The following is a 15,042-nucleotide window of genomic DNA, read 5'->3' on the forward strand; positions in this document are numbered from 1 at the left end:
AAAGATTTTTTTAAAGTTTATTTATTTATTTAGAGAGAGATAGCACAAGCAGGGGAGGGGCAGAGAGAGAGAGAGGGAGAGAGAGAATCCCAAGCAGGCTCCCCACTATCAGTGCAGTCTGATATGGGGCTCAAACTAACAAACCTCGAGATTGTGACCTGAGCCAAAGTTGGATGCTTAACTGACTAAGCCACCCAGGAGCCCCTTGATGCTATTTTAAATTGTACTGAAAAATAAAAATTCAAATCTCAATTGTTTGTTGCCAAAGTAGAGAAGTTAAATTGACTTTTATCTATTGACTTTGGGTCCTGTGACCCTACTAAATTCAAATTGCTTTTTCACAGGTTCTTTGGGATTTTCACATAGAGATTGCATCTCTGCAAATGGGAACAATTATGATACTCCTGTAGACTCATTCTTTTGAGGACACAAAGTGTAGCTGTTGAGAGTGTGGCTTTGCAGTCAGACTAGCCTGGGTTCGATTCTGGTCCCTTCACTTCCCAGCTGTGTGACTATGGCATGCTATTTAACCTCTCTGAGCCTCCACTCCGCCATTTGTAAAATGGGAGGAAATAACTCCTAAGATTATCATTAGATAATCAATAGTTCCCAGAAGTGGGATTACAAGTTAACAGGCAGTCACAATTTTATGGCTTTTCATTTATGTTGCCAAGATGTTTCCCAGAACTGGTATGCCACTGTTTACCAACCCCAGCAACCCTGCCCATTTACAACGATGTGTGCTTTAAGAGATTTGGAGAAAGCCAAGAGCCATTTGACCTCTGTCACAATAGTAACACTTACCCTCTTTGTTCAACATTGTCGTCTAATTGAACTTCTATATTTCCTGTCTGTTGTATCCGGCACATGAATTGTCTTCACTGTTAGTTCATGTATATTATTCTTTTGATTTCTGAAGTGTTTTTCTTTAGACTAGAAACTTGATAATCACCACATCAGCAAGAATTGACCTGCATAGAGATTGTCCTGTGTGCCAGCCACTGTGCTTTACAGCTGAGCTCGGTGACAGCTCCATGACTCTCTTCTGATCCCGATTTTGTAGGTGAGAAACTGGAGGTGAGAAATTAAGTAATCTGCCCAAGGGCACAGCTAGGCTTTTGCCCTGGGCAGTGTGGCACTTGTCACGCCCCCCTCTCATTCAGTAAACCTAAGGTCTGGGCAAACTGACCAGAGTTCTGGACCAATTCCTGACCTCAGGAGCTGGCCACCTTTTGGCTAATCTCGTAGCCCCTCTGATCCATTAGGCCACTTGACCACAAAACTTTTGTTGACTCTTCTGTGTCAGGCTCTCTGTCAGGTCTGAGCCTCAGTTTCCTCATCTCTAGAATGGGCCAAATGATTATGCCTATGGCTCCTGCCTATTGTGGGGACTGGAGAAGGTGCTGGGAACACAAAGGCTTGATGAGGAGCTCAGCGAGGGCTGTATCGCTGCCAGTTCCTGGTCGTGAGTGGAGGCCTTTGAAGAACCGTCGGCTTCCCTGACCTTAGTCTGTGCCTGGCTTGTGTCTTCATCTTGACATCAACTCTGTCCCTTCAATTCCCCCGGTGGGAGGGAGAAAGGAAAAGGACCCTAAGTTTCTATTTGTTGTCCGTGAGCGGAGGGGGAAGGAGGGCTGACACCACACAAAACGCTGGAGGCCAGGAGAACCAAGTTCTTATTAGTGTCCCAACTCTAAAAACCTGCATAGCTTTGGGGTGGCTGGTGGGTCAGTAAGTTGAGCCTCCGACTTCGGCTCAGGTCATGATCTCACACTCTGTGAGTTCGAGCCCTGCGTCGGGCTCTGTGCTGACAGCTCGGAGCCTGGAGCCTGCTTCGGGTTCTGTGTCTCCCTCTCTCTCTGCCCGTCCCCTGCTCAAGCTCTGTCTCTCTCTCAAAAATAAATAAACGTTAAAAAAAATCTGCTTGACTTTGACCAAGACCACATTCCTCTGAACCTCAGTTTCCTCTGCTGCAAACTAGGAGGGATTTTTCTGACCCTTGCACCAGGGCTGAGTGAGATACTGAGATAATGTGTGTAAACCGTGAGGTTAAATGGGTTTTTATCGACGGGTCTGCTTTGTGTCTCAGGCCACGTGTGGTCAAAAGAGAATGGGCTCCAGGTTGGTTTGGCTCCAGAATCTGTTCCTTACTAGCTGGAACCGTGGTTTTCTTCTGTAAAATGGGGATAATGGTAGAGTGGTCAGGTCGTGTGACTCGCTGCCTTCCATGCACATAGTAAGATTGCGTGTGCTGGCCCCCTTGTGATCCGGTGGCACCACGTGACTAGCTGTGGCCAAAAAAGTGCAGGCAGGAGTGACACGTGTCACTTTCAGGTTGGAATCTTTAACTGCTTGAATCCCGTCTTCTTTTTTGTGTCTTGGCCAAACCGTATGGAGACAGGGCCTCCCTCAGCCTGGGTCTTTGAGTAAAGGACAGCAGAGAACAGAGCCCCCTAGGTAATGTACATATTGTGAGCAAAAATAAACCCTTTTTTTTATTTCAGCCAATCATATCGTGGGTAGCCATTTGTTACCACAGCGTAATTTTGCCTCTCCTGACCAATGCAAATCTCTCCTTTCCAAGGTGGTTGTGAAGGTTCCAGGGGAGGTACGTGCACCGTTCTTGCCTGTCTCCCTCTCTCTCTGCCTCAGACATTTAAAAGAAAAGAACTATGGGGCGCCTGGGTGGCGCAGTCGGTTAAGCGTCCGACTTCAGCCAGGTCATGATCTCGCGGTCCGGGAGTTCGAGCCCCGCGTCGGGCTCTGGGCTGATGGCTCGGAGCCTGGAGCCTGCTTCGGATTCTGTGTCTCCTCCTCTCTCTGCCCCTCCCCCGTTCATGCTCTGTCTCTCTCTGTCCCAAAAATAAATAAAAAATAAATAAATAAATAAATAAATAAAAGAAAAGAACTAAAAAAAAAAACCAAAAAGCAAAACAACAGGTGGCTTCAAGTCCCAGTTTTGCCTTTAGCTCTCTGAGTGGCCTTGAACAAAATTCTTAACTCTATAAAAGGGCCTTTCCAACAGGGGTTTCCGTGACAGTTACAGAGGGCAGGGTGAGAGGAAGTGTTTCATTGTGGTATCTGGAGTCAGGCACCAGGGTTCCAATCCTGCTGGTACCATTATTAGCTGCTGCGAGACCTTGGGTAAGTCATTCAACGTCTTTGCACCTCAGTTTCCTCATCTACAAAATAGGGATAATAGGAGTACCTCCTTTAAAGGGCTACTGCGAAGATTAAATAAATTAATGTACCTAGATGCCTAAAAGATTGCCTGACACACAGTAAGCATTCTATAAATTTGAGCTTTTATTATTACCTATTTGCCAACATATAATAGGGGTTGGGAGCCCTGACGTGGTCTCATTAGCTGTGTGACCTTGGGCTGTCATATTACTTCTCAGAGTCTTTCCTTCCTCCTTCATTAAACAAGGACACTGCCACCTGCCCTTAGACATCCTGGGAGGATTAAGGGAGGATGTACGGCCATTGTTGGGCCTAGCCAGCTATGATGATTAAGGCAGAAAGAAACACCCAACACGGGCTAAGTGCTCCATCACTGTTTGTCCCTCTGCCGTCCATCACCTTGTGCTGTCTCTCCTCTAGCTTCCACATTTGCACCCTATTCAGTTCGGGGGTGTTCTTCTGGGCCAGGGCTGGGGCGAGGCAAGTGAGGTGCGAGGGCCTGCCCTCCCCATTCTACAGAGGGGCAAAGCAAGGTGCCGCCAGGCGAAGGGTTCACCTCCTGACCCAGGTGCAGCTGGCACCCACGCTGGGGCAGGACGTCATTCTCCACACTCCCCCTAACGGTCCCCCCCCCCCCCCCCCCCGGTCGCAGAGGCCACCGTCCTGCTGGCGCCCGAGCAGGCCTGCTGCTCCCCGCCTGCGCTTTGTGGCGGGGTGGCGAGTGCAGCAGCTGGGCTCCCTGGGCCAGGTGGCGGAGGGGCGCGTTTCTCCCCTGGGCATTGGCAGCCACTCTGGTTACTTCCTTGGATTTCCTCACTCCCCAGGCTCTGCACCGGGTGGGCGTTTGGGGGTGGTGAAGTCCTCAGAGCCGTCACTGTCCCCTGCCGCTCCCGGGCCCAGAGGTGCCGCCTGAGCTGGGTGGCCCCGACCGGGGCCGCCATGGACAGACGAGGGCCTCAGAGAACCTGTCCCCAGAGGCCACGGGGAAATTTTGAGACTCTGACCCTGAAGAGTGAGCTGAAGGCCGGGAGCTGCTTACAGCCGCAAGGTAGGGAAGGCCTGAGGCCCAGGGAGCCCTTCCTCACACGCGCACCCGTGGGTTCCCTACCAGGGAGCAGTAGGAGGGGGCTCTCTGGGGGCCACGAAAGGCACCAGACCCGTCCCACAGTACATGAGGACGGATCCCTGACTCAGGCCTGGCCTGATGCTGAGGCTCCGTCCAGCTCAGAGCAGAGCCACAAACCTGGGGTCCCTGGAGGCTGAGCAGGGAAATGAGGAATGGCAAGACCAACCAAGGGGTGTTGGGACATTTAAATCCTCTTTTTAAAAATATTTTTTAATGTTTATTTATTTTTGAGACAGAGGATGAGGGGAGGAGGGGCAGAGAGAGAGGGAGACACAGAGTCCGAAGCAGGCTCCAGGCTCTGAGCTGTCAGCACGGAGCCCGACGCGGGGCTCGAACTCACGGAACGTGAGATCATGACCAGAGCCAAAGTCGGGTGCATAACTGACTGAGCCACCCAGGCGCCCCTAAATCCTCTTTTTAAAAACAGATGCACCAAACCAGATCTGTATTCCATTGCACAATGTAGCGAGCACAGGGTCAGGCTGCTAGGACCGCCGTGACAAACTGCCACAGGCTGGGCAGCTTAAACACCAGAGATCAATTTTCTCACAGTCCTGGCGGCCGGAAGTCCCAGATCAAGGTCCTGCAGGATTGACTTGTGGTGAGCGCTCTCTTCCTGGCTTGTAGATGGCCACCTCCCCCCTGTGCCTTCACATGGCCTCTTCTCTGCACACATGGAGAGAGAGCAGGACCCCTCTGGTGTCTCTTCTTACAAGGACACCAAACCTACTGGATTGGGGCTCTACTCTTAGGAACTCATCTAACCTTAATGACTTCCATCAAGGTCTGTCCCCAAATATAGTCACATTCGGGGTTAGGGCTTCACTATACGAATTCGGGACGGACCTAAACGTTCCGTCCATAACAAGCATCTACTATATGCCAGCAACATAACTCACAAAGTCCCTGCTGCCCTGGAGCTTACCTTCCTGTGGGTGTGTGCCTGCACATGTGTGTGCACGTGTAGACTGTTATCGGGGACACATGAATGCATGGGTCCATGGGCTCACTGTGACTGGGTCACAGTGTGCAGTGCCTAAGCAGAGTGGTTAACGGTGCAAGTTTTGTAGCCAGAGGGACCTCGGCTCATATCCCGATTCTGCCACGTAAGAGCTGGGTGTCCTCAGGCAAGCGACTCTACCTCTTTCTACCTCAGATTCCTTCCCCATGAAATGGGAAAAATACCTATCCCAGGAGGCTGTCAAAATGACTGAGAATGTTGGTATGAAGTGCTTAATACAGGGTTTGGAATCTGGGATGTGAAAGATACAAGACGGTCATTATCGTTACTGCTCATGAATAAGGAGATCAACTTTGGTTAAGGTGGAGGCTTTGAGTTGGAGACAATCTATCCTGTGAGGCCAGATGTCGGAAGGTCTTAGCCACGGCGGGGCGGGGGGTGTGGATCAGGGAGAGTAGGCACTGTCTGGGTCTGATACATGATGTCTTCTCTGGTGCCCATATTTCGTCCACTCAGTTATTAATTCATTATATTTTCCTTGAATTTATCCGCTATTCTCCCAAAGCCACCGAAATCAGCCGGCACCTTGTGTGCTTTGCAACCTCCACCTTGTCGTGCTGACTGAGTCAGATTGTTTGGGGACAAGACTGGAGGCAGGCAGGGACAGAGAGGTTCTATTTGCGTAGCTGGCTGCCCACCAAACACAGGCATAGGGGCCGACTCCACATCCATAGCACTGTTCTCAGACACAGCCTCCTGCCTGATGGGAGACACTGAACCCACATGTGTGGCAGGACCAGCACGTGGGTGCCCTAGGTGGGAGCTGACTTGGCATGGCCTCAAACACAGACTCTTTACATATTTGTTAAGTGAATTGAGCTGAGCCTGTTCCCTGCATGGTAAAACGCAGGGACCTCTCTGGTGGCTGCTGCGGCCACTCCTGTACTGTGGTTGGCAGTCGAATTTATAGTTGATCTGGAAGAAGAGCATTCTGGGTGGAGGGAAGAGCCAGTGCAAAGGCCCTGAGGCAGGACTGTCTGGACATATATGGAACACAGCAAGGAGGCCAATGCAGTTCGAGCAGAGTGAATGAGAGAAAGGGTGGGTGGATTTGAGACCAAAGAAGCGTGGGATCCAGACTGCAGAGATCCTTGGGGACTGTTGCAAGGATGTGGCTTTTATACTGAGATGGGGAGCTCCTGGAAATGAACGGGTAAGGAGAGGAGACATGACCCTGCTAATTTTTTTTAAGTTTTATTTTTATTTATTTTGAGAGAGAGAGCATGAGCGGGGAAGGGACAGAGGGAGAGGGAATCCCAAGCAGGCTCTGCACTGTCAGCACAGAGCCCGATATGGGGCTTGAACTCACAAACCGTGCTTTCATGACCTGACCCAGTCGGATGCTTAACCAACTGAGACAGCCAGCACCCTCCCCCTCCCCCAGCTAAATTTAAAAAGGATCTTGTGGTAAGCTAAAGCTGCTCCCCTCAAGATGTCTACACCCTACCCCACAGACCTGCAAATAATTCCCTTATATGGCAAAAGGGACTTTAGGTGCGATTAGGGCTAGGGTCCTTGAGATGGTGAGATGATCCTGGATTATCCAGGTGGTCACCCTGATGTAATCACAGATGTCCTTAAAAGAGAGAGGCAGAAGGAGAGACTGCTCCAGAGAAGGAGATGTGGTGACCAAAGCAAGATGTTGGCAGCCTCCAGAAACTGGAAAAGGCAAGGAACAGAGCACATTCCTAAGCCTCCAGCATGAACCAGTCTGCTGACTTCTTGACTTTAGCTCAGTGAAACTAATTTGGGACTTCTGGCTTCCAGAACCGCAAGAGAAAAAATGTCTGTTGTTTTAAGCCATCAAGTTTGTGGGGGTTTTTTTGTTGTAGCAGCAACAGGAAACTGATACAGATCCATTTGGTTCCTCTGCAGAGGATAAGCTGACAGGGTGTCAGGAGGAAGCAGAAAGGCCTTCCAGAAGCCTCTTTCAATCATCCCCCAGAAAGACAGTGGAGGCATGGGCCAGGGAGGTGGATGTGAAGAGGTGATAAGAAGAAGCTGGATTCTGGGTACGTTTCTGAGGAAGAGCTGGAGTCAACTAGATACAGGGTGGGAGGGAAAAAAAAAATCAAGGATGGTCTCAGGATTTTTGGCAGGAGTAACTGGGAGTGCAGGTGCCATTCACTGAGATGGGGAAGGGTGTGGGGGGGGGAGCAGATTTGATGGGAGTGGGGGTGAAACTGGGAGCTCAGCCTATATGTGTGAAGTGTGAGTTGTTTATTAAACAATCCGGTGGGACTATCCAGGAGACCAGCAGGATATATGAGTCCATTTGAGGGGAGAGGTCCGGTCTCGAGATGTAAATGGGGGGATCTCCAGTCCAGGTCCTTTCTGTCCTTTTCACCAGGGGGAGCTTTGGGTAGTTGTCCTAAAGAGTTGTACTTGGTCCTTTGCACACATCCTACGTCCCCTGTACATTGAGGCCCCGTCATCACAATCCCCATTCTGCGCATGGGCACAGGAGGCTCAGAAAAGAAAGATAAGCTGCCCAAGGTATTCAGGGAAGAAGAGGCAGGGCTGGGATTTGAACCTAGGTCTTTAGGGACACCAGGGGAAAGTTCAAGGGTTAAGCTGGAGACTGGCTAGTTAAAATCATCCCCCCTGTGGCCTAGAAAGGTAGATGCCGTTATTTCCAAGCCATCCTGGCAGTACAATGCCCCTTTCCAAACGGAGCCAGGCTCGGACCTTTTGCTGGGAACCACCAGGTGGGAGGTGGAGGGCACATGGCTGGGAAACCTTGAACTTCATCAAGCCTCGTTATTTCTGAACTTTTTGTCTCAGGCATTGCAAGAACTGATCACTCTGGGGAAACAGGCAGTACACCCACGTGGTACTTGAGAGCCGGGCCCCGGTCAGCTCCCTTTCTGCCTCCCTCCTAGCACTTAATGGACAGTTCCTTACCCACCATCGGTAAAGGGCTTGGGGCTTTAGGCTGATCACGAATTTGGGAGGGGGGGGGGGTGGCCAGCGCCCCAGCCTCTGTCTTCTTTATCCTCTGGTACCTTTGGTCTCCAAGCCTGGCCAGTGGCAGGGAGCCGGTGGGCTCCACGAAGCCCTTATATCTGAGAGAGGTAAGCCAAAAAAGCACGTTTGGGGCTAGAGGGAGGGCCTGGGGGGGGGGGGTTGGGGGGGTGTGATGAGAACTTCTCACTCCGGACCCTGCATCTTGAGCAGATGCCAGAGAGGTGGCTGTCCGCCGAGAATACCTGTCTTCTCCCCCCAGAGAGATGAACCGCCCCCCAGCCTCTGGCAGCAAGAAAGAACCTTTGTTTCTCCTACACTGAAGGAGAGCCTCTTATCGTCCGTTTGTTCAGGCTCTGCTTGGTCGTGGGTCATTAGTAAATGCATTTGTTCGGATTGCACAAGTGTATTTGAAGGCCCCAGGCTTCCACAGCACGCCAGGAGCAGACACAGCCAACACTTTGAGAAGCGACACCCTGGCGGGACATAGGTGGGACTAGACTGGATACTGGTAGAGTGCAGGTGTGCAGGGCAGGCACCTGGCACGCAGTGAGGGCCTGCTGTGCGCTGGGGGAGGCGCGCAGCACCTGGCCACGGATGGGGTCAGACCAGGGCTCCGAATCTGTACCCGCTGCTGACCGGCCGTGTGCTTTGGGGCCACACACTCATCTTTCTGAGCTTCAGCGCCTTCACGTGCACCGAGAATTCCTAATCGTGTGGTGTGCGTGTCGTAGAGTGGCTGCATCGTCGCCTCATTCATTCCTCACTCTGTGAAAAGGCAGGGATTCGCCCTCCCCACTTTGCAGATGAGGACGCTGAGGCTCCGAGGTCAAGTTAACTGACCGGAGTCATACAGCCAAGAGAGGAGCCCTCCTGGGTTCTAAAGTCCCCGCTCCGTGCCTCGACCTTGGCCTCGGACATCAGCCAGCCAGGTTAGCCGTCAGCCTTCATAACGTACTGAGGGATTGGAGCCAGGGGTGTAATGTGACCTCACCCAGGGCTTCTCGTTGGCCGACTGGTGGCTGCCGGTGGGCTGGGTAGGGGAGTGCGGGCCTCTCCCAAAGTGCGTTCAGGCCTGGTGGCAGACGAGCCAGTCGGCTGCTCTCAGCCTGCAGGTTGTGGTTTGCATGGCTCCCTTCCTCCTGACGCCGAGGGCCCCGCCGCCGGGGGCTCCCCGCCTGCCTCCCAGGCGGCCCATCTTGGTAGATGTGGATTTCCATGTATGGGCTCAACACGGCTCATCCCAGACCCCGGGTTGACGTTGCACGCCCGGGTCTTTTTTCTTCTCTCTCTCCTCCAGCTTCCTGGAAGATGTCCTGTGTTTTTTATGGGTGCTGTCACTGTAATTAACCTTCTCTGAATTCGGCAGGGGGCTTGACTCAGGCTGCATCCGGGAAGGAAGGGTGCAGCAGTTTCGTATTTCTGCCACTCGCTTGCTGAGTGGTCAGTCTACCTGCTGGACTCCCCTCCCCTGGACCTCAGTTTCCCCATCTGTGGAATGAGCCTGCTAATGTTTGAAGGGTTCGGTGAGATGGCACTTAATCCTGGATGAAAAGCGGGTGACACGCACAGGTCTCGTACAGTGTGTGGCACAGCCATGCGTGAGCACAAACCCCATGAGGACAGGTCCCAGGTCTGCCTTTTCTCTGCTGTATCCCCAGGGCCTAGAACAGGTCCTAACGGGGCTCCAGAAACAAGTGCTGAATGAATAGTTATTGCTATCACCCATGTCTGGGGGCCTCCATTTAGAGCTTCATCGCCCTGGGAGAGGTTCCTGAGAGGAAAGACGCATGAAACAGGTCACATGCACAGAGATGCCTGCGAGGAGGGAAGCATCTAATTAAATGAGGAGCCAAGTGTCTAAGGGGCACCATTGTTCCAAACCCAGGCATTCCTGCCTGGGTATGGGGTGCCCCGAGGGGGAAGGGGTGGGAGAGACTTGGCGCGTCCCGTGTACTGTGCACTGTGCAAGGCCTTTTCTGCGCCTTAACTTACTGAGTCCTCTCAAACCTTCCTCAGAGTTAGGGTATCATGCCCATTGTGCCAATGAAGAAATCGAAGGTCAGGACTTGTCTAAGCTCACACAACAAAGACGAAAGAGAGCCAGGAAGCCAGATAAAGCCCCAGAGAATGCGTCTTTCTGTTTCTCCCCCCTCCCCCTCCCCCCCCCCCCCAGCTTCTGCTTTCCTTTGGGGAAATACCCCTCCTCTGCTCTTGTGACCGGGCATGGCTGCTCAGAGTGCCCACCCTCTGGTGGCTGCTTCTGGGATGGGGCCTGAAGGCAAGCAGGGCCAGGAGTATCCTGGGAAAGAACTCTGTCTGCTGGGGCAGTGGAGATGGAAGGATGGGGCCCCAGGTGCTGGTGGCCACCTTTCCCCCTTGGGAAGGGCTTCCTGAGGCAGGAGCCAACACAGAGAACAGAGCCCCGGATGCAAAGAGGCCAGGTCTGGGTGACGTGGCTGAGCCCCAAGGCCACCTCTGCCTTTGGGTTTTTCAGTCTTGAGAGCCAATAAATGCCCATTTTGGCAGAAGCCAGCTTGAGTTGGGTGTCTGTCATTTGCAACCCAAACTATCTTGGCTTGTATCATCTAATGTGGGAGACCAGATGAGCCCTGTGAAAAGACCAAGGGGGGCGGGGAGGGTGACTGGCAATGGCACAACTGGAAAAAGGGCTTCTTGGATGAGAGAGAATGTGAACTGTGCCTTGAAGGCTCCGGGAAGTTCAACCAGCCAAAATGGTGTTGGTCTGGTCTTTCCTCTCTTTCCCTTTCCCCTCTCTCTCTCTCTCTCTCTCTCTCAACTGCGGCAGAGCATGACTGTCATGGACAACGGGCAAAGGTCGTTTCCTTGGCTGACTGTTTAGCCCACCAAGATCACACTTTATGAGTTGACTCAGAGCTTTGGGAGAAAAAGTTATGTCTTCCCTCTGGGGCAGAGCCTTTTGTCCCAAGGAAGAGAGCTGGAGGGATTTGAATGAAAGGACCAGGAGAGGAGTGTGGCATAGTATCAGTGAGGGCTCGGGAATCAGATGGATCTGGGGGGGGGGGTCCCCTGCCAATAATGGCATTTCTCATAGCTGGGGGAGCTTGTGTGACCTGTCAACCTCTCAACTCAACTTCCCTGAGCCTCTGTTTCCGTGCACGTGAAGCGGGTATATATGGTGGTGTTCACAGGGTCGTTGCAGGGATAGGGCAAGTGTTGGTCGTTTATTTAACAAACTGGAGATAGGGCAGAGAACAATGCGTGGTCTTCAGCCTTGAGGCCTTGCTACCTGGAAAGGGGAGGAAAGTGCCTGGCACAGGGCAGTGCCTGGCACATAGTCAATCTCTTTCTTTACTGTTCTTCCAGAATAGGGAAAGAATTAACTTCGGTTGTAGGAATTTGAGCTAAGCCAAGGGAACAAAGAGCCGGCAAGCGCCTCATGAGCTAGGGCCCAGTCCTAAGCTATTACCTGAGGGGAAGGTTATGAATGGTTGAGTGTGGGCTCTGCAGCTGGGGTTGAATCCTTGCTGCCCCACTCTCTGGCCCTGAATCCTTGGGTAACTTATTTAACCTACCTGAGCCTCAGTTTCTACACCCATAAAATGGGCCTTGCCCTGCCCTCTTGGTTGTTGTAAGGCTGAAATAAAACTGAGTCTCACTTGGTAAACATAAGGGAGAAGCCAACTTTAAAGTCGCGACTACCATCCCCTGGGGTGGATGTTATCGTGCTCTTTTTAGCGATGAGGAAACCGAAGCACAGAGAAGGTTCATAATAGCCCGTGGGAATGGTCTCATTCTCTCCACCCTCCCCTGAAGGATGTGTGCAGAGCCTGGCTTCCCGTGCCGGGACCCCCACTCGGATGGGGAGTGTGGGCTGCAGCGAGGGCCATCTCCAGTGAACCCGCACATCATCAACCTGCTGGCTTCCCAGGACCTCTGCCTGCCAGGGGCTGCTAGCTCTCTGAGAAAGGGCTGGGCTGAGCATGCTCCCTGAGACCCGCCTGAGGATCCCCAGCTGGGAGATCCCATGTGTCAGAGGAGAAACCCCACCCCCAGCCATTCCTTCCCCCCATCCCCAGCCAAGGGCAGGGAGAGTGAGTAATAGCTCAGAACACATCGGCCTGTTCCAGAGCGCACACCCGTGGGGGAGAGCTCTCTCCCCAGAGCCCGGGAAATGCCAGGGCAGCATTCTTGGCTGGCAGTCTCCCCTCCACTCTCCAGACCTCTCTCACTCTTCAGCCTTTCCTTCCCCATCTCTCGAGGTCGACATCAACAGTTCCCAGTGTGGTCCCTGCTCTCGCCTCCCTAGTATCAGCACACGCTTGTCAGAAGAACGAAACTCCAGCCCCCCACGCCAGACCTCCCGTGTCAGTCCGCTCAGGCTGTCATTGCAAAATCCCACAGACTCAGTGGTTTAAACAACAGAGATTCCTTTTCTCGTGTTCTGGAGGCTGGAAGTCCAAGATCAAGGTGTCAGCAGGTTTGGCTTTTCCTCACCTTGCAGAACGGCCCCCTTCTCACGGTGTCCTCGGGGAGGTCTTCCTTCTGCACGTGGACCACACGTCTGGTGTCTCTCACTGTCTGTATCCTAATTTCCTCTTCTTAAAAGGACACCAGCCAGATTAGATTAGGCCCACCCTAATCACTCTATTTTAACTTCATTATCTTTGTAAAGGCTCAGTCTCCAAATACGGTCGCGTTCTGAGGCGACGGGGGGTTGGGACTTCAATATTTGAATTTTGAGAGGACACAATTCAGCCCGCAACATCTGTTGAGCCAGAAACCCTGGAGCAGAGCAGTCTATGTTTGAAAGAGGCCTTGGGGGTGATTCTGATGCGTGGTCAAGTGTAGAAACCACCAGACTGGAGCTTAGAGCACCCATGAGGTGCCCAGCCCAATGCCAGTCACTTAATCGGTCAACAAATGGTCTTAGCCACTGACAGATGGGTCCTGGGGTCACACATAAAGGAGCTCCCCGCTTTGCCCTCATGGAGAGCACACACGGTCTGGACAGAGAGACAGGCATGACAACTGATTTAAAATATTCCATTGAACGGTTGCGAGTGAACCCAGGGCTGCAAGGGAGGTCTCTGGTGTGCCCTAGAGAAGCAAAGCCTTCTGGGAAGAAGCAAGGTTGCAGCCTGGACGTGAGGCCGAGTGGTAGTTACCAGGCAGGAAGCAGGTGGTTCCAGATGAGTGCCCCATGCTGAAGGAGAGTACGTATGCTGGGAGCCTTGAATAGGACTGTGGCACCCCAGGGAGTGTGCAAGGCAATTCCTTGGGGTGGAGGAAGAAAATAAAATCTCCATTTACTTTTTATCTGGTTGTTTAATTCATTTAAATTATATTTGAGGGGCGCCTGGGTGGCTCAGTCGGTTAAGCGTCCGACTTCAGCCAGGTCACGATCTCGCGGTCCGGGAGTTCGAGCCCCACGTCGGGCTCTGGGCTGATGGCTCAGAGCCTGGAGCCTGTTTCCGATTCTGTGTCTCCCTCTCTCTCTGTCCCTCCCCCGTTCATGCTCTGTCTCTCTCTGTCTCAAAAATAAATAAATGTTAAAAAAAATTAAAAAAAATTATATTTGAATATATTTTAGATACATACGATAGGTTAGCACAGTAGTACACGGAACTAATTTTTAAATTAAAAAGGGTACAGACATTGGGGGTGTGCTGAAAAATTGTAAGGGATGAGATGCATGTCAACAAACTTTGGAGACCACTGGTGTACGTGTGGGTGTGCGTGTCTAGGAAACCTTGGTTTGCGAGCATAATTTGTTCTGGAAACATGCTTGTAATCAAAAGCATTTGTCTATCAACGTTGAATTTCCCCATAAGAAAAAAAGGAAACTCAGATGATCTGTTCTACAGCCCCCCAAAATAAACAAAGTAACCTGCACGTAATTGGGTGAGGTGAGGGAGACAAGAGAGAAGAGGGTTATTGTGTAGGACAACTTTCACTATTATTAGCGGATGTTGACTACAGTACAGTATTAATAAACTTGTCATCTACTGTGTTTAGTGTAACTGGCAATAAAGCAGCAGAGGGAAAGGTCTGTATCTGCAGGCAGCCTGACCTAGAATGGAGCAAAGCATTCCTAAGCTTACTCTTGAATGGAAAAGCAAGGGGCTGTCCATGTGCTTTGAAGTGACAAAAAATACACTAGTGCCAGCTGTGGGCACCTTCCAACGTTCTGAAAAATCACTGATTTCTGACAACACTGTGGCCTGAGACCGGGCACCTGAGCATGGGAGATAATCACCCCCAATCCCGCAGAGAGAGAGAGAGAAGAACCATTGGCTCAGTTGTGATCATATGACATTCAGCATCATGTACCACTCGTATTGCAAGACATCGCTCATTTATGAAGTTAAAACTTATTAGAAATGTTTGCTCAGAACAAGCTACTCGGGATCCACTGAAGATGTTTGAACAGGAGAGGGGGTCAATCAGATTTAAAAATAACCATCTGGCTCTCTGCCCCTCCCTCACTCAGTCTCTCTCTCTCTCTCTCTCAACAAATAAACATTAAAAAATATAGAAATCTTTGGGGTGCCAGGTGGCTCTCAGTCGGTTAAGTGCCCAACTTCGACTCAGGTCATGATCTCACACTTTGTGAGTTCGAGCCCCACATTGGGCTCTGTGCTGACAGTGTGGAGCCTGCTTTGGGTTCTCTGTACCTCTTTCTGCCCCTCCCCTGCTTGCACGCACATGTGCCACCCCCCAAAAAATAAATAAATATTTAAAAATAGCCATCTGGCTTCCCTCA

General features: G+C 51.6%; 1 long non-coding RNA gene across 1 annotated transcript in view; it reads left to right on the forward strand.

The window, feature by feature from the left end:
* LOC121041201 (uncharacterized) overlaps nucleotides 1-14,699 on the forward strand; it is a 19,795-nt gene extending 5,096 nt beyond the window's left edge. The window contains exons 2-4 of the long non-coding RNA XR_005795617.1: nucleotides 6,005-6,008; nucleotides 11,596-11,599; nucleotides 14,243-14,699. This is a non-coding gene — a long non-coding RNA (uncharacterized LOC121041201). The remainder of the gene's footprint in view (nucleotides 1-6,004; nucleotides 6,009-11,595; nucleotides 11,600-14,242) is intronic.
* Nucleotides 14,700-15,042: the final 343 nt, after the last annotated feature.

This window comes from Herpailurus yagouaroundi, unplaced genomic scaffold (assembly GCF_014898765.1).
Source record: "Herpailurus yagouaroundi ecotype Mexico unplaced genomic scaffold, PumYag 29, whole genome shotgun sequence".
NCBI lineage: Eukaryota > Metazoa > Chordata > Mammalia > Carnivora > Felidae > Herpailurus > Herpailurus yagouaroundi.